This window comes from Mirounga angustirostris, unplaced genomic scaffold (genome assembly GCF_029215605.1).
Source record: "Mirounga angustirostris isolate CCGP_5_RB_7025 unplaced genomic scaffold, mMirAng1.0.hap1 SCAF_13, whole genome shotgun sequence".
Lineage (NCBI taxonomy): Eukaryota > Metazoa > Chordata > Mammalia > Carnivora > Phocidae > Mirounga > Mirounga angustirostris.
The window spans coordinates 65,401,405-65,426,423 of record NW_026991721.1 but is presented as its reverse complement, the minus strand read 5'-3'; the positions used below and the strand labels follow the sequence as shown (position 1 = coordinate 65,426,423).

The following is a 25,019-nucleotide window of genomic DNA, read 5'->3' as shown; positions in this document are numbered from 1 at the left end:
CACCCTTCCTGGGATGATTGTAGGAATTAAATAAGATGATGTGTATGAATGGTACTTTGCAAACCATAAAGTACTTTGCAACTGCTGGTGCTTATTGGCATTATTAGGCTGTACGGATTCTCATGAGTTCCTTTCCCACAAAGTTTCCAGCCTCTGTGGTGGGAAGGGTGGCACTTAGAGAGGCACTAAAGATCTGATACCCAAAGAGAAAAGGGAATTATTACTTAGCAAGCCTTTGTTGTACTAAATGGTACCTCTGTGGCTTTCCAAACTTTACATGCTTCGGTGTAGTTGAAGGGGAAACAATTTACCTTTTTCTTGTCCCAGTGTGTTATATAATTGCCTGCAAGTGATAGCAATTGAAAGAAGGCTGAGTTTGCAATGAGACTAACAGATGGCCACTTGGGCAATGTGGCTGATTCTTACAGGCTGGGACCTAAAACAGAAATCCAATTCAGTTTGATGCAATTCACTTCAACTCAGTTCAACTCAACCCAACCCAACCCAACCCAACCCAACCCAACCCAATCCAATTCAACTTGATTTAATGAACTGAGATTTGCTATTTGCCAGATTTTGTGCCTGGTGCAAGGGATACAAAAATGAACATGACACCGGTGCTGCCCTCCTGGAACTAATAAACTCCAAGTTATAGTGTGGGAGGAGCTAGACTAGAGGAAACCTTAGAGCAGGAGAGGTTTGCAAGGGTGAGAAATAAGTCTGTCTCTTGCTGTTTTTCAGAGTCGCATTCTAGGGGTGGATGACTACCAGCTGGGACTCTGACATTAGCAGGTATCTAGAGAGGTTTTTTTTCCTCCCCAATATGTCCCCACCTTTCTAATGACTATTTTTGTTTCTTCAAATTGAGATGCTGGCCCGATTTTAAAAACACTTATTTTTAACAATTTCATAAATGAGAGCTTTATGAGGTCAGTTTTGCTGACCATTTCCCTGTTTGAAAAGCAGAAGGAAGCAAGAAGGTTTATTGGTCCCAGATTTACTTCTCTCAAGAAAAGTTGTCAAAATGCTTTAAAATGGAAAAAAAAAAAGATTCCTGGTTGTCCTGTCTAGTGCGTCCTTTGGGCATATCGACTTTTCATTATATTTAAGCCAATTTACAAATCTTTAGGTCATAGAAAAGTAAATGCAAATTATTTTTCTCTCTAAAATGCAAGTGAATTGTGTGGATGGAGTAGTAATATTTCTTATTGCCTACATACGTGTGATTCTTAGACTTCTCCTTTGAGCCACTTGCCACTTCTTACCTTTATTAATTAGTGAGTTAAATGAAACCTTTAATATGTGTTCATATTAATACAGGCCATTTACAAATTCTTTCTAGTTTTCTATTTATAGTTCTATTTTAAAGAATCATTTATATTTAATTATAGATGCAAGGGACTGTCCTGGGCCATGAGGCCCAGTTCCCACTATCCGTGCCCAAGCTCACGGTGAGATCTTGGTCGTCACCAGCCTGAGCATCTATCTGACAGACACTCGACCTTAGCCATGGGGATTTGCAGGCAGGGGACTGGAACCTGTGGCACCTAGATGAGGGGCCAAAGTGCGGGGATGTATCACCTTCTTCTCCTCAGATTCAGGTGACAAGAACACAGCTCTATCTTCTGGTTATCACCAGCCATCATGGAGCACATTCTCTTCTACCTTTTTTAAGTTCACTAGCATTTGCTTGATCAAAATCAAAGTGTTACTCTTTCCTCCTGGAATGGCCCCAAAAGAAACAATACTTCTGGGAGGAGTTGTTTTATTCCAACTAGTCCAGGGAAGCAATGGAGGTTCGAGCAGCAGAGTGACCTGAGCTGGTTGATGTTTCTAAAGGGCCAGTTTGGTGTGTGGGGGGTGGGAGGAGGGAATGGAAGTGGGGACTAAGAGAAAAAGGATGCTGGCCTAGATCCCGAGGCAGCAGTAGAAATGGTGAGAAATTATCAGGGTTGGGATATTTAAAGGGAGAATGGGTAGGACTTGCTGGAGAATTGGAAGTGGCGGGTAAGGGAAAGAAAAATCAAGGATGGTTCCATGTTGTTTTTCTTTCCCTGATAAACTAGATGGATAGCCAATTAACCAGGAAGGGGGTGGGCTTTAGAGAGGGCTTAATTTTTATGCCTCCCATGAAGGTAAATGCTGGGAAGGGAGCGATTCATGCCCTGGTTTTTGGGAAAGCAGATTTCAAGCCATTCATAGAAGACTAAGCCTTCTTTCTCCCTTCAGATAAACAATGTTAATTATATGCTAATTGCGGCCAAGTGCATGACAGGCTGCCAAGGGAGCTGCCAATCTCCTAGATGTGAATGGCAGGATGGGGGCCTAGAGATGTGGATTCTGAGGAGAAGGGAGAGTCCTTCAGCACACCTGTCTGGAAGAACTGTTATGGACCCAGAAGGATTGGCAGGTTAATAGGAAGTTTCCAGCCAGTGAAAGCCTTTGGAACAAAGATGGCTACCTTTGGTCAGGGAGCTCCAGGCTTAGAATCCCAGGGGCTGGGATCACATCCTGGTTCCCTTTGCTCTCAGGAAGCCAGTTCCCAACTAGATCTCTTGCTGACACCCTACTCCACTCTGCATTTGGGACTACAAGCTTCACCCCTCCAACCCCAGGGCCTACCCAATGCTTCACATAAGGAGGCATTCAATAAACTTTGTCAAATAAATGAAGCATAGATGCTAGAGAAGTAATCATTTTTTTTTTCTCATCAGGGCTAAAAAGTTGGCAAATCAGTGGTTACTGTAGAGATGGTGTACCTTGATTTTAACAACGCATTTTGAGAGAATTCTCCTTATATTTTGAGATTATTATGGAAAGATCTGGAAATAAATATGGGTTGGATGATAAGATAATCTACTTAGAAGAGTTAACTACTGTCGACTTATTGTACAAAAGGGAGACTGATATCCGAATTACTATCACACATGGGAAGCTATCAAGTGACCTCCATACACCTCTGAGTTAACCCATCCTGCCCAACATTTTTAGAAATGACTTGGATAGTTATGTCAAAAATTAAGACTCAGGGGTGCCTGGGTGGCTCAGTTGGTTAAGCGACTGCCTTCAGCTCAGGTCATGATCCTGGAGTCCCAGGATCGAGTCCCGCCATCAGGCTCCCTGCTCAGCAGGGAGTCTGCTTCTCCCTCTGATCTTCCTCCCTCTCATGCTCTCTATCTCTCATTCTTTCTATCTCAAATAAATAAATAAAATCTTTAAAAAAAAATTAAGACTCAATAAATTTGCAACTATTTTAAAATTGAGAAGCCAGGTAAATGCCATCGAGATAAGAATCAAGATTCAAAAATATCTCAATGGATTTTGATTCTGCATGACAGCTAATGAGATTATATAGGATAAGAATAAAACTCTTTTTGGTGTAGCAAACAAATAAATTCAACACGAAGGGAATGAAGGACTTGTGGATTCTCAACAGTTCCTTCCAGAAGATCAGGTGATACCATCTTATCTGGTTCTCTTCAGAGAACGAGAGCGTGGATGTTCAGGTGACCCATTCTTTGCAGAAGCATCTCAAGACTCAAGCCCATGAAAGTTCTCTTGCTCTGGCAACACTCACGATGCCCACAGCCGGCATTTTGTCAGCCACAGGGCATGGTGAGCCACGGTGGACCCAAAAACCCAGGTGTAATTCCTTGGCACTGCGGTCCAGAGCCCTGGTATCTGGACACACCTTCTCCACGCTGCTCACTCCCTGCCTTGATTGACCTTTAAGAAAGACTCTCAGAGGCAGACTGCCTTCTGCAAGGGTAGCTGAAGCCCTTCCCTTTCAGTCAGACCCTTCCCGGCACAGATCAAATCTCAGCTCCCTCCAGGAGCAGAGGAAAAGTCATCTCAAGGGACAAGTGAAAAGTTTCCAAGTTAGTCACTTTGAGTTTATAAAAGCAAACAGGCCTGGCCTCTGGGACAAGGAAAACTGGAAGACCTGCTGCTCCTCTCTCCTGAGATGAATGGCTGTGAGGTGTTGCAACAGACCCAAACCCCTTCTGGGAAAGGGTGCGCTGTTTATCTTCGGAGCCCGCCAGCCAGCGCGGTGGTGAGTGCTCACCGAGGGCTCCACGCCCTTCCCTTCCGCCTCCCTCCCCCCGAGTCAGGTCCCAGCCTGCAGAGCCAGAGTGGGCCGCTGGACAGAAAGAAATGCTACTTTCCATGGGGTCAGTGCGGGCTTCTGGCCAGCAGGGCAGCACTGTACGGCCTTTGAGGCCTGCTTCTGGAGTCTCCGTGGCAGCACTGGGGAAGGCGCTGCCCTCTGCTCTATGGATGCTCTTGTCAGTCAAGGCCAAAGAGACTCCCGCTCAGCAGTCTCTGGTGAAAGGCGCTTTTCAGGCCTGGGGCATTCAGATTCTGAGTGCGCCTCTAGTCTGACAGGAAGGGCCTCCCTCTGCAGTTGGAGCAAATGTCACTGGGAGCCAATCCCATGGCAGGCTGGGCTGGGATGAGGGTCGGAAAAGAGAAGAAAGTCACCCTTGTGTGCATTCTCCCCCCACCCCCCCACGAGTGGCTGACTCATCGATAGGACACTTTCCTGGAATTCCCTCTTCTCACTCACAAAGATTTGCATGACTCTGAACTAAAAAGAAAAAGTAAGGAAGCAAAAAAAAAAAAGAGGAAAATAAAAATAAAAAAACCACAGTACTTTGGTCCATCCTCCTTTTTGGGAAGTTAGCTCTAGTTAACACACACTAGAAAGCTGTCTACACTGTGCCCACATAACGGGCGGAAAGTGAACCAGACAACTCTCTCTCTCTCTTTCTCTGTGTGTGTGTGTGTGAACGAATTACAGTGGGCCAATAGCCAGTTCTGTTTTGTTGTTTTGGTAAAAAGAAAAGAAAATGCCTGATACATGAACCTGAATTAATTACGAATACCTATCTATTCCTGAATACAGATCTCAGAACCAGACAGGCTTGGAAATTCCACTCAGGAGACTTGGCATTCCATGACTTTGGCTCATTCCCATAATCTCTTGGAGGATCAGGTGAGAATTCTTCACCTGAAAATTGGACTAACAAGCCAGGTTCCTAGCCAATGGTGAAGACCAGATGAGATAGCATGTGGAAAATACCCTAGCTCAGTGAGGGACGCGGGGAGGTGAGTCTGGAGAGAGACGCCGGGACTGAGTCTGGCAGCCTTGGAAGCTATAGGAAGTATCTTGTTTTTATCCTGAAAACAATGGGGAATCAAAGAACGTTTTAAACAAGGTGGAGACTCAGGGCTGCGGCATGGAGAAGGCAGTGGGGGGGGGGGGGGCGGGGCGCAAGGTCAAGATCAGAGGCAAGGAGATGAGCTGGATGTTGCAGTGGTTCAAATGACTCCCCACAGCTTCTGGGCTTTGACCCTCCATGATTTCCTGGCTTTTGGCACTGAACTTGTCTCAAATTCCGTGAAAGTGTTTTGACCTTCAGTTTCTTAAAATTGGACCCACCATGGTTAAGTTTACTCTTCAGATCAAATTCCAGCTTTGGTTTTATTGTGTTAAGTCAATATTTATTGAGTGCCCCTCATGAGTGTAGAGTTTAATGGAGTTTAGAGACGGCAAGGAGGTTTCAACTACTCGCTGGTAGAACCTGTGTGGGAAGGATTCTAGGGCCTCGCGGTCCAGGGAGCCAGGACTACTGAGCATGTCTGCTATAGCGAGGGGAGAGTCGGCCGCACATTCGTTCCGTCTTTGCCGTCTCTGGTCCAGTGGCTCCCAGCCCCTATATTCCACCCTTGCTTGATCCTGTCCCTGCTCAAACTCTAGAACCTTCGGACAGCTCCCACGAATCTTGGCACAAAAGCAGACTCCTGAAGTTGTTTCCTGCCCAGAAACTATTGGAAAAGAGGCTTTCTTTAACCACTGGGACTGCTCTGCTCAAGCAGCTTGTTAGCTGACAGGGGCCTCCCTGTGGAAAGAGCAATAACGAACATGAAGGAAGGCAGAGTTGATCAGGAGTCATAGTTTGCAGCCCTACGTCTAGCAATGCTGGAAGCTCTCATCCAGGGGGGAGGCATGGATGTGTGCCCACGAGCAGGGTGAATGACTACCTCCTGGAGGGACCTGAAGCTCAACCCAAGCAGTCACCACACACACACAGAGTACAGTAATGGTTGGGGCAAGGGAGCTGAGTTAACAACTGACAACTAATGTGGGCTTATGGACTGGTGAGTGTTTCTTGGCAGATTTTCAGAAAAGGTTGGGAAAGGGAACCAAAAGGTTTATCTTGCTATCGTGCCAGATAGGTGCTTGACTTAGTGCTTTTAGGGATATGAAAGAGAAGGGTGATGTAAAACTCTGGTCTGGGGCAGCAAAAAGTGGGTGTGCCTTCCCATGCTCTTTCTTTCCCATCCATAGGGCTGGAAGCAAAGGGCTTTGGGAGGGCAAAGTTATAAGACAGAAGCCTTCTGGCTTCCTGAATCATCCTTTGGATGGGAGCTCCTTAGGAGTCAGCCAACCCACATCAAATTGTGAAGAGAAACACATTTTGTATGCCATACCACTGAATGTTTGAGGTTTCTTTGCTATGTTAGCTTATCCTATATTGATCAATACATTTACAAAGAACACGGGGAAATGGCTAAACTTCCATTGCCCTAGGGTTTAGAAAGGATTATCTGTATACCGCCCATTAGAAAAATCTCTACCACTTACTTGCTCATGCACTATTTATTCTACTGATGGTAATGCAAGGTTAAGCCAGGCCAAGAGTTTGGTGAGATGAACACTTTCGCACACTGTTTACATTGTAAATTTCTGGAAGGTTTTGGAAAGCAAGTTGGTAATATTTATCAGTTGTTTTAAAATATTCATACCCTTTGAGCAAGTAATTCTACTGGTAGGAATCTAGCCAAAGGAAACTATGAGAAATGTACGAGAAATGTGTGTAAAGAATAATGTGCAAAGCCATTTATGGTCATCATGGAAACAACGTAAATTTTCAATAGTATCAGAACAGTGGGAAATTGTGGTACTTGCTTAAAATGGAATATTATGTGTCAATTACATTTGTGCCTATGAAGCCATCTTAATAGCGTGGGGAAATGTTTATGTTATAATGTTAGTGAAATATCAGGAAAACCCTACTACTCTGTGTATATATATTTATAGGAAAAGCATAGAAGAAAATGCACCCAGTTTAGCAGTTATAGTGGTTTCTGTCTTACCCATAGGATTATGTGGAATTTCTGTTTTGTTCTGTATACTTTCCAGGTTTTTTTTAAAGATTTTATTTATTCATTTATTTGAGAGAGTGAGAGAGAAAGAGAGAGCACATGAGAAGGGGGAAGGTCAGAGGGAGAAGCAGACTCCCTACCGAGCAGGGAGCCCGATGCGGGACTCAATCCCGGGACTCCAGGATCATGACCTGAGCCGAAGGCAGTCGCTTAACCAACTGAGCCACCCAGGCGCCCTATACTTTCCAGTTTTAAAGAATGTTGATATATTACTTTTTTATAATGAAGAAAAAAATCGCAAAAAGCTTTATTCTAAAATGCTATGCCAAAGTGTTCCCCAATGGGGGAGGTTGCCATTGGGCTTCTCAAAGGTGAGGTTGCACTTCCTGAGATAAATTCAGGAGATGGTCTTCACCCAGGAAAGCCTCAGGACCACTACTGAGTGTCTGAGCACGGACTAAAGGCAGGAATTAGGGTAAATGATTTCTGCAAGTTGGGGAGAATTTTGCCATTGAGGCTCAGCCCACCTAACCTCTGACCTGTGCTGGGGAAGAGAGACAGAGGGAGAGAAGGGAGTGCTCGGGGAAAAGGTGGGTGGGTGGGGTGAAAAGAGGCAGCAAGACCGAGAAAGTGCAGAAAGAGAGAAAGAGCATGAAGGCAGCAGAGTTTGGAGGAGAAAAATATAGTTAACGTCTGGCATTGCAGAGAGATGCCAGTAGGGAACCTGGAACAGAATAACCCGAGTTATTGAATGACAGGTAGGAGGTGCTGGAATGATTGCAAATGAAGAGACTGAGAATTCCCTGTAATTATTTCAAAGGCCTGATAGACCTCCAGATAGACGTATGCATTCTGCTCTAATGGATCAAGGTCCGGATTGCCAAATAATAATTTAAAAAGAGATGAGCCTCTGACCATCCAAATATGACCAAAATGAAGATATTCCCTTACCCTAGAAAGAAAGAATTGGATGTTCATATCACATCAGGGTTATGTGCTTTTCATTACTTGTTTTAAAGTTCCTATAGGGCTCCAGAGATGTGAAAGGAAATATTTGATAGAGAAAAAATCGGATGTAGGCTTTTCCCATAACTAACATACTTAGTACAGCATGGTGAGTTGAGGAGTGGGTGAAACACATGGAGTCAACAGCTTCATCCATGCCTCATTCATTCATTCAGTTACTGACTCATTCATTCTGTGTGTGCTGAGAATCAGTTGAAATGTACAAGGCATTGGAGACACAGAGATGAATCAGTTCTCTCTTTTCAATGAGCCCAGGGTCTAATGGGTAAGGTGACCATGTAAATAGCCCAGTTATTACACGGTGTGAGAACTGTTGTAATGATAGAATGTGCAAAATGTGGAGAGCACACCCTTAATGGGATAGCATATTCATGGACCCACAGGAGTTTCTGGGTCAAGGGAGTAGGAAGGGAATTTCAGGCGATGGCAGGAGCATGCCAGGCAAAGTTGGAGGGGTGAGAGGCAGAGCACGTTTGGGGGACCAAGAGTTCTTGTGGCTGAAGCTTAGGTGTGAGGAGTGACAGCCTCTGACTCTGGAGCTAGACTGGGAATGATCTCCTGCATACAATAGCAGTTCTCAGCCTTGGTTGAGCATTGCTTGGGAAGTTTAAAAAATATTGATGTCAGCCCCACCCAGAAATTCTGATTTCATTGGTCGTGTGAGTGGCTTGAGCATTGAGACCTTAAAAGCTCCTCAGGTGATTCTAATGTGCAGCTAGGCTTGAGAACCATTACTCAAGGAGGTGGAAAGTCCTAGAAAAATTAATCAGTGTATTTTTCATAATATTACTGTGGCATCAATACAGAGGACAGAGACAGGTGGCAAAAAGGCACATTAGAGACTGCGTATAAACGTCAGATAAGAGGGGATGAAGTTCTTTTTTTTTATTTTAGAGAAGGAGAGCATGAGAGCACACGTGAGCAGGGAGAGGAGGAGGGGCAGAGGGAGAGGGAGACAAGCAGACTCCCCACTGAGCAGGGAGCCTGATGCGGGGCTGGATCCCAGGACCCTGAGATCATGACCTGAGCCAAAATCAAGAGTCAGAAACTCAACTGACTGAGCTACTCAGGAGCCCCAAGAGGATGAAGATCTTAAACATGAGGCAGAGGGAAAGGAACAGATCTGAAAGCTAACAGGAAGGGAGAATTGGTGGGCTGGAGTGGGATGAGGGGGAAAGAACAAAATCGGGTATTCTGATTTTCTGGGTGACTGCTGGTGCTTCACTGAGATAGGAAACCCAGGAGATAAAACAGGGTTGGTGCATGCTGAGGCATTTGGGAAGCAGGAGTGGATGTGGGAAGTTCAGTTTGTCTCTTGCTGAGTTTGAGGTGCTTGTCTAAGTTTTCCATCGCTTTATAGGCTTTTTCAGTTGGGTGGATACTGAGGATCAGATTGCTCAATATCCATTCCAATCTTCTTCTAGATGCTTTCTGATAATGCAGAGCTGGAAAGGGCAAGAATCCTATATTTGCGAGACTCCAAAACAGCTCAGGTTCTGCAGGAGATTGAGGCTCTGCCAATCTGAAGTATCCTCATGAGACTCAACAGGTGGAGGAGGGGGAAATGTGGTAAGGCCATGGTTTTGCTGCTTCGAGTTCCACTGGCAAGCACACTTATGTGGGCATTATGTGGGGTTTTCTCTGGCATTTGAACACAGGTCACAACTGCTTGCCTCTTATTTATAAAAGAAAGGGGCACTTAGGACCCCCTCCTTCCCAAATCTTACTATAGGGCAAAGCTCTGGAGTGAAAAATCCTCCTGGGCTGCGAACAAACAGACAATTTAAATATTGGTATTTATGAAGCCTCCTTTCATCGAGACACCGTTGATTTGTTTTGGGGCTCTTTCCTTGCCTAACACATATTTCCACTAAGAGAAAAGTCTGGCTTTAGAAAAATAGATGTTGGTACCCGTGGGGGTGTTGTAAGTTCAGATATATTGTAGACCGTGGTGGAGCAGTCTCTCAATCATCTCCCAAATATTGTCAAGGGATAGCTTACTTTTTTTTTTTTTTTTTAGATTTTTATTTTTATTTATTTGACAGAGAGAGAAGGGAACACAGCAGGGGGAGCCAGAGAGGGAGAACAGACTTCCCGCTGAACAGGGAACCGGATATGGGGCTTGATCCCGGGACGCTGGGATCATAACCTGAACTGAGGGCAGACGTTCAAAGACTGAGCCACCCAGGCGCCCCAAGGAATAGCTTACTTCTGACAGTAAGACTGTTAGGGTACAGTCGAGTGGGTGGGTGAGAAGTACTGAAAGCAGCTGGACCTCATTTTCTCATACCAATAAACTCAAGGCAAAGCTCTCCTCTCTCTCTGTTTCTCTCCCTGTCCGATAGAATTAGAAGACTCCACGTTTCTAAAAAGCACGCTGGGAAATACTAATCCCCCAGGAGGTGTGCCTCTCTGCATTGCAGTAAGGGTACAGAGCTTGGTGAGAACTCTCGTTCACTTAGTTTTGATCCATGCCTTATTTGCATGGATTATTTTGGATTTCAGGGAAAAGGAAATGGTAAGCTTCCCATTTACCTCCCCCAAAACCAAAATTACTTTTCTTTAAAAGTAAAAATGGCATGTGAGAGGTAAGAATTTCATATTTTTCTGAACACTTAGACTCCTTTTTATTTCCTTTTACAAAAAACAAAAAAGATTATTGGATAATACATTTAATACTATGGTCACAGGAAATAAAAATGAAAATCCTCAATTTACATGCTTAGTTTTGTTGCAGAGAGTATTGAGTCATTAGTAAAAAATTGTAGATTAAAACAACGTATTAGGATAAAATACAGCATGTAAAATGGAGTGGAAGTCAAAATTCAAGAAGAGAAAATCACGATGTTAAATATTAGACAAGTGAAAAGATTTGCATATGTGTTTTTTAAGATGGATGGCTGTGGGAATTAAGATTTATGACACTTAGTTTCCACTGGCTACATTAAAAAGAATTATGTGTCAGCTTGATTTTTAAAATGAGTATTTACAATGTATCATAAGTTACTTTATTTCCAGCTATTGAACTCAGGATGAAATATTTCAGATGTCAACTTAAAAATGTGCACATAGGTACATAGTTTTTCAAAATTCTTTTAGAGGGTATGACAGTAAAAGATTAAGTGTGAGGGCCACTTATCCAGGGAGAAGTCCACGGAGTTTTTCCGTAACTTCCACGCCCGCCTCCTTCCACCCTGGCCACCTCACCCGCCCCTGGGGCAGTGTGGAGCCTGAGTGGGATCACAGCACAATTAACTTTAACACTGGCTGGAGGGCCTGGGTGGCTCAGTCGGTTAAGCATCTGCCTTCAGCTCACGTCATGATCCCATAGTCTCTGCTCAGCGGGGAGTCTGCTTCTCCCTCTCCCTCTGCTTGCCGCTCCCCCTGCTTGTGCTGTCTCTCTGTGTCAAATAAGTCAATAAAAATCTTAAAAAATAACACTGGCTGGAGAAGGAAGCATCAGCCTGCTGCTGAGGATCAGTGTTCAGATCCATCCCAGACGAAAACAGGAGAGATTCAGGTCCTTGGCTGTTTGCATTATTCATGCCTACGGTCCCCTCTGGCGGGCTAATCCAGACTTGACAAAAATTAAAAGTGTGGGCACGTCTCGCTGGGATGCGTCACACACATGTCACTCCACCATTTACACACGGCTGATTTTACAGCCATTTAAAACTCTCAGTTACAAGCAGGAACATGCTAGTTTGTGTACTAATTGCTATTTGGGTGAGTGTGAAGAGTTTAGGAACAGTTGCATGTCATGGAGAAAGTGAAAAATGGGTCATCAGCATGCTTTGCTTCACCTTCCTTCTTTGCCTTGGTCCCCATCTCAGTTTCCCTTCTTGATCTGTACTCCTGAGGCCACATCTGGCTCTTGTGAATTCCGATTTTAAAACCCTGGAGGTTTCACTCCCTGAGGGTTCTGGAGTGCTCTCCGGGCCACTTCTGGGCTCAGATGGTCTGTCCGTGATTCGGAAACCCCGCTGAGATCGTGCCCTCTTCGAGTTGTTGGTGGCGAGCCTGCGCCCTCCAGGCGGCTTCCCCAGATGTTGGTGCCTCGGCAACACCCTGGTTTGAACACGATTTTAACAGCGACTGATTCTGTCGGCCGTGGCACTGCCACAAATGGCTCATCATTTACGGACAAGTTTCAACAGTCGCGGAACCGGATGAGACCATTTTCCCAAACAAGAGCATTGAAGCAGAGAGCAGCCAGGGCGTGTCGGGGGACAGCTGGGAGTGAGGCAGGGAGCAAATGGAAGGTGGGATGGACGAGCACTCCACTTTCTGAGATGATTACCTATTTAAGTCTTGAATTCTTTCTGAAGGGAAGGAGGTCGCTTGCACCTCCCTGCAGAGGATTTCTGGTGCCTTTGTAATGCACTCGGGGACAACACTGCCGGTAAAATGGGTGTAGATTGTTAGAGGAGTCATTTCTCAGTTCCAACCCAAGCTTGGGGCGCAGCGGGGACGGGGGGGATGTGGGGTGGGGAGGAAGCACCATCCACAAGCACTGCTGGACACATTCAGGCCCGAGGTAGCAAATTCATCCTTGTTTTTTCATCACTCCATCCTCACCACCCCCCCGCCACCCCCCCACTGGGCCATCAGATGTCCTGCAGCTACCTTGGGCACGTTGGTGGTCCATTCCTGCAGGATTCTGCTCCATGGGGGTGGGGGGAAGCGGGGGTGAGAGGCTACCAAGGGACCTGTGTGCCCAAGGCTGGAATGTTCAGACTCTGTGATGTCAATGTCAAAAACACGTGGCGTTGCTCAAACACCTGTCACTTGCCTTATAGCCTATTGTAAACCAACTCCCCAATTCATTTCCTCTGGTTGGAAGTTCAGCTTAGGCTCCTCCTAACAACAAGAAAGCACAGGCCACATGTACTCAGTGGTACTCACAGAAAGGCTACCTTTGCTTGCCTTCATTTCCAAGGATAAGTATTGCTTCTTAAAACTCCGCTTTGTGGCGGGTTCTTTAAAGAGATCAGCGTGGATTCTCATCTTTGGGCTACCAAGCAAATAGTCTTGTTCCCTTTTCTCCAGAAGAAGAGAAAGAAGCTGAGCTTCAGAGAGATTATTTCATTTTCCCCAGGCGAGAGGCTTCTATGGCGCAGAACCCGGCCTGCCTGACCCTGGGGTCTGGGTCCTCTCCATCGCATCGTGCTGCCATTCATGTCGCTTTCCCTGCACTTGGATCATAAATCCACAGTCCCAATTGTGTGCCTCGTGCTTTTGTAGGTTGGCATCTCTGAGTTTTTCCAATAACGGAGTCCTGCGTGTCCTGGAAGCCAGTGGCTCTAGGCTGCAGCTTCTCTCAGTTGCCCTTTTCTGGAATTTCTCCAGCTTTGCCAAGTGTTCCTTGAATTTCAATGGCGAGGCCTAAAACCAATGCCTCAGAGGCCAATGTCCTTTTGTTTGGTGCAGGGACATGGAGATGTTTCTTGCTTGGTTTTTAAATCCCAACATTGACCATTAAATTCCAACATTTCTGAGCTGGAAAGAGGCTTAGGAAGCATCTATCCAGGGGGCCTCAAACTTATGTGTGCCTCAGAATTCCCTGCTGCCATTGCACATTATCTATCTATTGCTGTGGAGCAGCTTAAAACAACAAAAATTTATTATCTCACATAACATCTGAGGGTCAGGCATCCAGGAGTGGCTTATCAGCAGAGTTCTGGCTCAAGGTCCCTGATGAGACTACAATCAAGGTTTTTTTTGGAGGGACTGCAATTCATCTGAAGTCTTAACTAGGGCTACTCCCATGGCTGGCGGTGAGGTCTCTTTTCTCCACCATGTGAGCCTCTCCTAAAGCTGCCCGAATGTCCCAAAAACCTGGCATCTGGCTCTCCTGAAGCCAGTGATCCAAGAAATATCAAGAGGGAAGCCACAGTGTATTGTGTAATATAATCTTGGAAGAGACATACCATCACTTCTGATGTATTTTAGTCATCAGACAGACCAATTCTAGTTCAAGGCAGGACAAGACTACACAAGGGTGTGAATTCCAGAAAGTGGGGATCATTGGGGACCATCTTGGAGTTTGGATGTCACAGCTTGTTGAAACAGATTTCTGGGCCCCAAACCTCAGTAGGTTTGGAGTGGGGCCCAACCAAGATTTTTCTAGCAAGTTCCCAGGTCATGCTGATGCTACTCATCTAGGACATATACTTTGAGAACCACTGATCTATCCTTGATTCTGATTTTGTAGATGATAAAGTTGAGTCTCACAGAGATGGAAGAAAGTGAGGAGCAGGGAAGTATACCAGTAATTAATTATTGAATACCTACTATGTGTCAGGCCCTAGGCAGGAGCCTTTACATACATTTTTCTTGCTTAATAGAACCAACCCTGTGTGTTGCTCATCATTTCACAATGAGGAAGCTATAACTGAGAGAAGGTAAGCAGTGTGCCCAAATTCACACATCTAGTGCACTCACAGGGATAGGACTGGGACCCAGATCCTCTGCCTTTCAAGTCAGAGTGGTTTGTACAATTGAAGAGCCTCAATCTACTATCCTATTTTTTTTTTAATTTTTTTTTTTAAAGATTTTTTTTTTTTTTTTAATTCATGAGAGACAGAGCGAGAGAGAAAGGCAGAGGGAGAAGCAGGCTCCCAAGGAGCAGGGAGCCCGATGCGGGACTCGATCCCAGGACCCTGAGATCATGACCTGAGCCGAAGGCAGACGCTTAACCATCTGAGCCACCCAGGCGCCCTCTACTATCCTATTAAAAGTGGAATCCTTTTCCCTGAAAATGCATTAGCTGCGTTATTACAGCCCCATCACAGGGCACTGGGGAATCACCAGTCCAGACACACAGGACTGTACCCATTGCACTTATGGCTCATAGACTAAAAATTAACCTTAGTTTCATTTGAAGACTTAGAGATTCAATATTCATGGTGCTTCCTAAGTCTCCTAGAACATGTTTAAGAAACCCTGGTTCCAGCAGGGATCCCCAAGGTACTCCGATGATGATACCAATTACCCACAGGATGTAACCTCAGTTTTTTCGAGTGCTGAGCTGTGCTGAAGTCAGAGTTCCAACATAACCTTAGGCAGGTCTCTTAAAAGCCTTGTGCCTTCGGTTCATCATGTGTAAAATGGAAATTTTTTAATTTGTGTTTTTTTTGCCCCCCCCCCCCCTTCTGAGACTATTGTGAGATTCAAATGAAATAAAATATGCAAAGTCCTTTACAATTGCTAAATGCCTTGCACAGAGGAAATCCTATTTCTGGTACCATGCTCCTCCATCCCAGATCTGCTGAGTTGTCTCTGGTTCTCATCTCTTATTTTTTTTTAAAGATTTTATTTATTCATTTGACAGAGAGAGAGAGAGAGTGAGTGAGCACAAGCAAGGAGAGCGGCAGGCAGTGGGAGAAGCAGCCTCCTCGCTGAGGAGGGAGCCCGATGCAGGACTCGATCCCAGCACCCTGAGATCATGACCTGAGCCAGAGGCAGACGCTTAACTGACTGAGCCACCCAGGTGCCCCATCATCTCCTATTTTTAATAGGATGCTGGACTTTATTAAAAGCCCTTTAAGCATCTATTGAAATGATCATTTGGTTTTTCTTATACAACAGATATTTCTCCAGGCAGAATCGGCTGCTGGAAAAGAATTTTAGAAAACATAAACAAGGAAAAAAGCCAACTCTCACTATATGCAGGGCCCTGTTGTGGATGCCTGTAATGAGTCTGTAAGGGTGAAATCCGTATCTCTGTTTTAGATCTAGAAATGGAGGAAAAGAAACATAAGGTCCTTGTTGTAAGTAGGAGAGGTGGGACTTTGTTAAGTCAAGTCTTTTCTCTGAGCACAGGGCCTGGCTCAGAGAAAATGTTCTGTGAATGGAAACTTTTTAATATTGCACTGGTGCATCTGTTGGTGATGACCGGGCCTACCCTCCCATCAGACCAGACAGGCTTGCTGGAGTCAGATGTAAAGCAGTCATCTGAGGATTTCCAAATCCTTTCTTCTCAGCAGGAAGCACGGTACGAATGACTTTCTCTAGGAGAAGGTCAGATTTCTATTCAGTCTGTTATTGCTGACTTTTTCCTTTATTATAGACCATATTGGCAGCAGAATTTCCCAATGCTGACCATTTGCTAACATTTTAGGACATCTAAAAAGTGCGGTGGTCACTAGGAGGCAGCGTGGGTTAACTAAGAACCAAAGTGTGTGGGGGAAGAATTATCAGTTGTGTAAATTAGAAAAGTGTCATAAATGTCATATCTCTTGATTTCCACAAGAAATTGGAGGTGGGTGGAGAAAAAGTCGCTGGACACAGGGGGCCTCAAACAGCTGGTTGAAAATTATGCCCAAGAAAATACAGATCCAGGGGTCCCTGGGTGGCTCAGTCATTCAGTGTCTGCCTTCAGCTCAGGTCATGGTCCCAGGGTCCTGGGATCGAGCCCCGCATCGGGCTCCCTGCTCTGCAGGAAGCCTGCTTCTCCCTCTCCCACTCCCCTTGCTTGTGTTCCCTCTCACTGTGTCTCTCCCTGCCAAATAAATCAATAAAATCTTAAAAAAAAAAAAGAAAAAGAAAAAGAAAATACAGATCCAGTAACATGTTTTAAGATTCCACTCTTGATCCTGTTCTTCATAAGGGTTTCATTAGTGCTTTGTCAGAGGTTAATGACCTGCTTATCACATTAGAGACATGGATCAGCAAGCAATATCTACACACGGTATCATAAAGACAAAATAGAGAACTGGTTTGTCTCTAGCTCAGAAATGACTTGGGCATTTTAGTTAATCATAGCTACAGTCAGTGTTTTTTTTTAAATTCCTTTTAGTGAGTTAAGAAGGTAAGTAGTTACAGGGCTCGAGACAATACACCTTATCATATGGTTCACATAAGTAATCTTGGGCTGTGCTGATGAATCAACGGAAGAAACGTAGTTGAGAATTTTCAACACAGCCCTGCTATATCTGGAGGTTTTGACTGCTGCGTTTCCAGAGGGATAGTGACATATTGTAATATACAGAAAATGGAAAGTGAAAATTTTAGAGACATGAACACTGGGAACTGCTGTAGGACCTGGGACTATTCAGTGTGGAGATGAAAAAGATTTGGGGAGGGGGAGGAGGGTAGTTCTGCTCACATGGCTGCTGGAAGGGTTAGAGCCCCTCGGGGATCACACACACCGTGTGCAGGTCAGTATGGCCTGCATTACTGCTCTCGTTTCTGGATCCACTTTCTCAGCCTCGTCTTTTTCTCTTTTTCTTTGTATCCTCTTTTTAAACACTTTTACTGAGATACATACCTGCAGTCAAGTGCATACGTTATGAGCACAGCTTGATGGATTTTTACATATGTGTAAACCTATGTAACCCCGGCCCAGATCAAGTTTTAGAACAGGTTCCCTTGTGCTCCAGAAGTAACCACTAAGCTGACCTCTGACTATAGATTAGTTTATTTATAATGGAATCATATAAGATATATTCTTTTTGTCTAGGCTTTTGTGACCCACATTATTCTGAAAGCTTCATCCATATCATTGGGGGAAGTGGTAGTTCGTGATTTGTCATTTCTGCATAGTATTTTGTTTGTATAAATATACTATAATTTATTCAGTCCATAGTCAATTGACATTTGAGTGGCTTACAGTTTTGGGCTATTTAGATGTGCCCTCTTTTAAGCTATATTAACTTGTTATAAATATTTATAATTTACTTTATTTTGTATTTTATAATTTACAACTCCTTATAAATATTTATAATTTAGTTTAAGTATATTTGATATTTATAGCAAAATACTTACGTGCTGTGCTAAAAAATTTGACCTATCCTGGTTCCACACGCAGGAACCAGCAGCTAGTGTATTTCCTGGCACATGATAGGTGCTCAACAAACATCTGATGAGTTTGATAGATTCTTGATTAATTGTTTAGAGCCAATGACTAGAAGTTACAGAGATACACATTTTATTCCCTATAAAGAATAATTTTGTTTCTTTTTAAAAAAAAATATTTTATTTATTTATTTATTGGAGAGAGAGAGACAGAGATAGTGAGAGAGAACAGGAGCAGGGAGGAGGGAGAAGCGGGACTCGATCCCAGGACCCCGGGATCATGACCTGAGCCAAAGGCAGACGCTTAACCAACTGAGCCACCCAGGCGCCCCAAGAAGAATTTTCTTAATATTAGCCCTGTTGAAACCTGGAAAGTGATGAATCATAAACAGTAAGTTCCCATTTTTTTGAAGGTGTAAAAGCAGGACATAGGCTCCCCCACCAGGGGACTTGGAGTGGGGGACAGTGTAGGGGCTCTGCCCGGATCTCCCTGGGTCCCCTTTGTCATTTCTTATGTCTCGCTCCCAGCTTCTGTGAATATATCACCTGGACATGAATCCTTGTCTCAGGGTCTGTTTCTAAAGAACCTAACCTAAGACATTTGGTGATGAAGGAATTGATCTGATCAATTCTGATGAATTGATGGAGGACAATTCAGTCCAAATAGTATGGAAAGAGACTGATTAAGCAATTCCACTGTAGCTGTCTTTCAAAAACGTAGATGAGTATTTGTTTCTTGGCCTTTTGGCTAAGATCAAGTGTAGTACCAAAAACCTAGATGATGCACAGTCCTGACCACCTGAAGTCGGGGTTCACTGTTAAAACCTGGAGGGGCTGAGTCACTAGGCAATGCTGGGACCTCAGAGGTGGATGGATCTGCCTGTGGAGAAGGAGAAGAAGCTGGGGCAAGAAAACGGCAATGTGGGGATGACCCTCCAAGAGGACGTAATCAACGGTCCAAATTACAGGATCCAAATCAGGTGTCAAATGCAGACTCCGTCATTTACCTCCCAGGGAAATACTGAGTCCTTCGGAAATAGCATCAAGGTACATTGAGTTTAGATCTGGATCCCAGCATGTGGCTGGTTGCCATCATCCAAGGCAAAAACTAGACATAAAGTCTAGTGCTAGCTAGACATAAAGGCCAGGACCAGGGGGATCTTGCGACTTCAGGGACCCAGAGGTGCCTAACTCTCCACAGAGGTCCCCCATGCTGGACTTGTGAGCAAAGCAAGAATTCAAGCTGCTCACGTTGGTGGGGCAGAGATTTCAGCTAGACTCTGCTCTAGTAAGGATTGGACCCGGGGAGCAGAAAACAGGCAGGGGGCTATGTGTTGGGACTCATACGCGTTGGGCACAGTACGAGGCACTTTTCATACACAATCTTTCACCTTCCCAACAACTCTGTGAAGAAAGCATTATTAGCCTCATTTTTCAAACTCAGAGAATGAGGCTCAGAGAGGTTAAATCAAAAGTGCCCTAGGTCATTGGTTCGGGCGGAATTCACACACATCAAACAATAGCTAATTGAACAATGCCCTCTGCGGTCTGGGCCAGGGGAGTGGTGCAAATGATAATTGCCACAGGGGTGTAAACAGAAGAGGCAGAGATGCCAAACCAGCTTTGTAATAAATGAAAAAGTATCAGTCATCCTCAAGTGTCGCCCCTTCATGCCAGGTTATTGGGAAATAGGGCATTACTTCTCTCAAAGCATTTCTCTAGACCTATATCTTCCAGAAACTTTCTTTGATTATTCATATAAACTCCTCAACTGGCTTGAGGCAGGGGAGGAGGAAGCAAATTCTTTCAGTCCTTTTATCTGTGTTGTGTTATTCAACCCTCTTGATACCAGTGAGGAAGGTATTCATCTTTTTATTTAAGAAATGGGGCTGATGGTGATGCCTGGGTGGCTCAGTCGGGTGAGTGTCTGCTTCGGCTCAGGTCATGATCCCAGGGTCCTGGGATCGAGTCCCACATCCTTGCTCAGCGGGGAGCTGCTTCTCCCTCTGCCGGCCGCTCTCCCTGCTTGTGCTCTCTCTCTCTCTCTTCCTGACAAATAAAAAAAAAGAGAGAGAGATGGGGCTGATGAACATCAGAGAACGTAAACTTTCCCCAAATTTCAGCCTGTAAATAATTCTATTTTCTCTGATCTAGAGTCTGTGTGGGTTATTCTTCACCCGTGCCTCCCTCTCTGTGACATTCTTGAAACTCTCGTGGAATTTATCAATATATGCCTGGGTGGTTGTTTGAGTGCTGTAACTGCTTGTCTGCAAACTGAGGGAGGTTATTCTCTGTTCTGGACATGAACGATTGATCATCCTTGCTGAATGTTTCCTCCACAGGCCACAGCATAGTGGCTCCATGGTTATCATTTGGGTCCTTGGTCGGTGTAGACAACCAAACAAGAAAACTTTGGCTGCAGAGTCTGCTTTCAAATTGAGGATATCCAGATAGATGGTTTATACCTATGAAATACAGGTTATTTCCAAAGTGCCCTGTTTGAGTGTGTATTACTCTGTCCATCCAGCCTTCCTCCTTCTTCTAGAAATAGCCCTCCTTCATTTGGAGACCTTCAAGCCCATCAGGCCAACAGGGTTTTGGAGGAGACTGCCATCCTCCCCTTGGCCATGGAAGTTGGTCCAGGGGATGGGCACATGACCCAAACCAGACCAATCAGAACAGTCCCCTGCAATTTTTTTTAATTGAAGCTGAGAAAATTTTCCTCAGATGGCAAGGCAGAGAAGATGTGAGACTGCAACTTTGGGGACCATAGGTCCACCTTTGGAGAGAGAGCCTGTTTGAGAGGCTGAGGCTAACACGTAGAGAGAAGCTGAGAGCACTTGAGTGAGCAATGGAGTATTAATGATGTCCATGTCCTGGTTCTCTAATTTGGATCACCGCATGGTTATGTGACCCAAAAAAGCACCCTTATTGCCCGAGCTAGTCTGCGTCATGTTTCTGTTACTGGCAACCAAGTCTGGTGTCACACATCCCATCTTTTTTCATTCTTGTTCTCAGCCAAAGACCAAGACAGCACGTGACTCTGAAATGAACAGTTTTGATTTCAGCTGGGACTACGGGATTGCGGCGTCCTCTGAGGCTAGAATGTACCCTGGCTTGCTCCGGACAGCCCTGGTTTATGCTTGCTGTCCCGGAGGAATTATTAGCCGTGCTCCCTTTCAGCTCATAAGGGCCTGGCTTAGATGGTCAACCATATAGTTACTTATTTCCGGCTCATCTCAACCCTTCCCTTTTTTTGAAGTCTTTTCCGACACCTGCCCCCACCTTGAGCCATCATCCTCCTGTAAGTGGGACACAGAGACAAAGCACGCCTTACCCATCTGCGTAGCCTGGTGGAGTTCTGTGCAGCACTGTGCACGCCGTATTGGCTGCACTGAATGTTTATGCCTTAAGGCAACTATTAATCAGACTTACCTAAAAGAAATCAATTTGATTGATTTGCACTACTCAGGACCCGGATTTCTAGTTTTTCAAGTTTAAAGGGAGCTCAACATTTAATGGGATAGATGATGATGATGGAAACGTTGAATGTGTACTTTTATTTAATTCTCTCAGGTCAGCCCTATCTCTATTTTTATAGATTAGGGAATTGATGGGGAAAGAGGTGAAGTGTGTGCCCTTGAGCCTGAGCTCATCACCACACCACTGAAGCCAGGACCGTGTGGTGGGCTCCCTCCTTCCGAGTGCCATTCTGCCCTACTGAGACTGAAAAACTCGACACCACGCTTGCCACACTCTTTCATAGCTAGGGTCCTGGGTGTGATGTAGGCCTCTATCTCATGCTGGGTTATACTGAACTGAATTAATTCCATGGGGTGGTTGGCAGGTGCAAAGCATCCATTTTGCTGGTGCAGCTCTTGGAAAGAGCGTGATAGCCCTGGAGACAGCAGATGAAGATTCCCACTTTAGCAGAAATGACTCCCACCTGATAGTGGTGGGAGCCAAAGGCCGCTTGAGATCTACAGTGTGGCTTTGGGTGTCATTCCTGGAAGCTCAACATGGAGTCAGTTTCTTCAGTTCTGCCATTGATTCCGTAAATTTAGTACTATGACAGCCAGGTGTAGGGGGAATTCTTTCTGCAAGTGATCCCTGACTATTACACCATGTCCACACACCCCAGGGGGCATGACAGTTAAGTTCAGGGGAGCAAGATGGGTTGATTTTGCTTCTCCCTATATATGCTTTACTTCTCTTCTTCCCTTTAGGAGTGGAAACAAAGCCTGAGGACTCTCATCTAAGCTTCCGGCCCCTCATTTTATAATACGGAGTTTAATACCTGCTCACTTCCTACTGCTATTTGCCTGGAAAGACCATGGTCACTGCCCAGTGTGATTCAGATGGAGTCATATGGAGGAAGAACCAGCATAACCATGACCCATGTTGTATTAATGTAACCATGAGAAAATCATTTGGAGCTTTCTGTCATTGATACATATGTTAGGGTAGAACTTTCATTCTCCTCCTTTGTATCAGGGCCAAGTAAAGGCATATGTCTTCTATTTATTTCCTTGAAATGATTCTTAGATGATCATATTCCTTAGTATAATCCCAGCTTGGTTCTATATTCTTACAACCAGGCATTTTTCTTTTCTTTTTGGAGGGAGGTGACTTGGAATCATAGAGAAATATTAATCATTTGGTGTGGTTTTCTTGATTAAAGGAATTGTAAACGGCTATTTGAAAAACTCAAGGAAGGCTCATTCTTGGATTAATATCAGATAGAACTTGTGTCTATAATTCATCTTACAGAGCAACTGGCTATTCTTTAAAAGTTCAAACACAGTAAAATAGGGAAAATGAGAATAATAATCTGTTAAATCTCAATTAGCAAAATGTCTCAGGGAATGGGCTGTCCAACCATTAGGGTAAGAAGGACCTTTCTTACTAATATCTATATAGTGTAATTTTGGCAGGCTCAAGAAAGACCCATACATCCAAAGAAGTTCCACTCTTCTGGCTCACCAATAGCTTGAATTTCTTTAGGAAGGTGTAATGGTTAATTTTATGTGTCTTGACCAGGACATGGGGTGCCCAGATATTTGGTCAAACATTATTCTGGGTGTTTCTATGGGAGTGTTTTTGGATGCAAGTATCATTTGAATTGGTAGACCAAGTAAAGCAGGTTGTCCCCACCCCACACCCCAATGTAGGTGGGCCTCATCCAATAAGTTAAAGGCCTGAACAAAACAAAAGGCTGACCCTCCCCTGAGTGAGGGAATTCTTCCTGCCTCACTGCCTTCAAGCTGGGATATGGTCTCTTTTTCCCTGCCTTCAAACTACACCATGGGCTCTCCTTTGTCTCCAGCTTCACGAGACACCCTGCAGATCTTAGCAATTCTCAGCCTCCCTAATCATGCGAGCCAATTCCTTATGATGTATACATGTAAACTACCTATATGTTCATCCCCTTGGCTCTGTTTCTCCAGAAAACCCTACTAACATAGAAGGCACCCCCAAAATACCCATATACCCTAGAGGGGAAGCAGGACTCAGACACACATCCGCACACTAAGGAGTGAGTGACTGATCTCCCCACCGTTCATCTGTCTAGCATGCACTTGTGAGAAGGAGAAGATGGAGGAGGAGTCAACCACCTGAACCAAAGGGTTGGAGGAAACACCTGTGGAGGAGATAGTCAGCAGAGCACCAGAAACTTCATTTGGTCATAAAATAGATCGACGTTTTTTTAGCAGAAACTTGGCAAATGGTAGAGGGGTAGGAAAACATTTCCATTTGGGGGCCTTGACCTAGGCAGTCTGGGTCAGAGATGGCCACAGTTTCCCAGGGGCAGTGCACCTTGAGAGACTTCACCCCATTACTAATGAAGCAGGATTTTCCACAGTGTCCATGACCTCCCCGGGCAAAAGCCAAGTACAGGTTCTGAGAGTCAGAAGTCCAGAGAAGCAGGCTTGCATGGGAGGCAGGTGACCCAACACCCATGTTCCAGACCTGTCCCTGTCACTCCCCAGTGATCACTTTCTCTCTCTGCGCCTCAGTTTCCCCATCTTTAAAACACATTGGTCTGACTTTCGGCTCTTATTTTTTAGTGATAGTTGGGCATTTTCTATAGGTGAAAAAAAAAAAAAACAACTATGGGTCCCTGTTTGAAGCAGAGACAAAAAAGATTAGACTTATATTCCAGAGGCAAAACCATTCTGTGCTGTAGTCACCAGGATGGAGATGTTCTGGAATCAAAGGCCACGGGAAGTGCAGATTTCTGCTAAAATTAAAAGGGGGGTTGGAGGATGACCAAAGCCTTTTTTGGCTAATTCATCTTCACTCTGAAAATGTTTCCAACAGCAGTGTCGAGGAGGCTCATCTCCTCCCCTGGCCAGGCGCCTCTCCCATCTTCCAGAAGAAAATTTGGTCTGAGACACAAATGGAAGGCAGGTTCTTCCTCTAACTTTGAGCCTGTCTTGGATCTCAGGGTAGCTGGCTTCAGGAGAGGTGACAGGTGAGAGCAGGTGCTCCTGAGTGAGGCTCAGAAACAGATACGCTGTGTGGTGTTAGGACCAGTTTTGTTTACAACGGAGGTTGGTGTTGCTGACAGGTCGGGAGCAGACATGTTCTCAACAACACAGCACTCTTTTTCAAAGGAAACTAGGTAATAGTACGTGTTCTTGTCCATTTTGTTTTTTAGGAAAAGATGTGGGTATCCTGATGTTGTTTTCTTGGTAATTACAAATTGCTTAGTTCTGGGAACAGGTGCCACCCAAGGAAGGGAAGGGGTCCCCTTTGAATATGGTTATTACAGAGCATTTGCTCCCTGCCCTGACCTCCCTCCCCTACCATCTCCCCACCTCAAGCTTGTCACACATTCTTGGTTTCGTGACTCCCTTCCACCTCCCCGGGTGTGGCGTGACCTCCTCTAGAAGCTTATGTTGACCCATAATGTTGGGTTGGGTGCCTATATCAGATGTTGAGCTCCATCCAGATCCCCTTTACTATTTTCCTGTACCCTGCCCTGGTTTCTTGGCTTCCTTGTTTTCCTCTTTGGAATGTTT

At 44.8% G+C, this 25,019-nt stretch overlaps 1 long non-coding RNA gene across 1 annotated transcript in view; it reads left to right on the top strand.

Moving 5' to 3' along the window:
* LOC135362258 (uncharacterized) overlaps window positions 1-22,683 on the top strand; it is a 57,573-nt gene extending 34,890 nt beyond the window's left edge. The window contains exon 4 of the long non-coding RNA XR_010406729.1: window positions 22,221-22,683. This is a non-coding gene — a long non-coding RNA (uncharacterized LOC135362258). The remainder of the gene's footprint in view (window positions 1-22,220) is intronic.
* The last annotated feature ends 2,336 nt before the right edge of the window (window positions 22,684-25,019 follow it).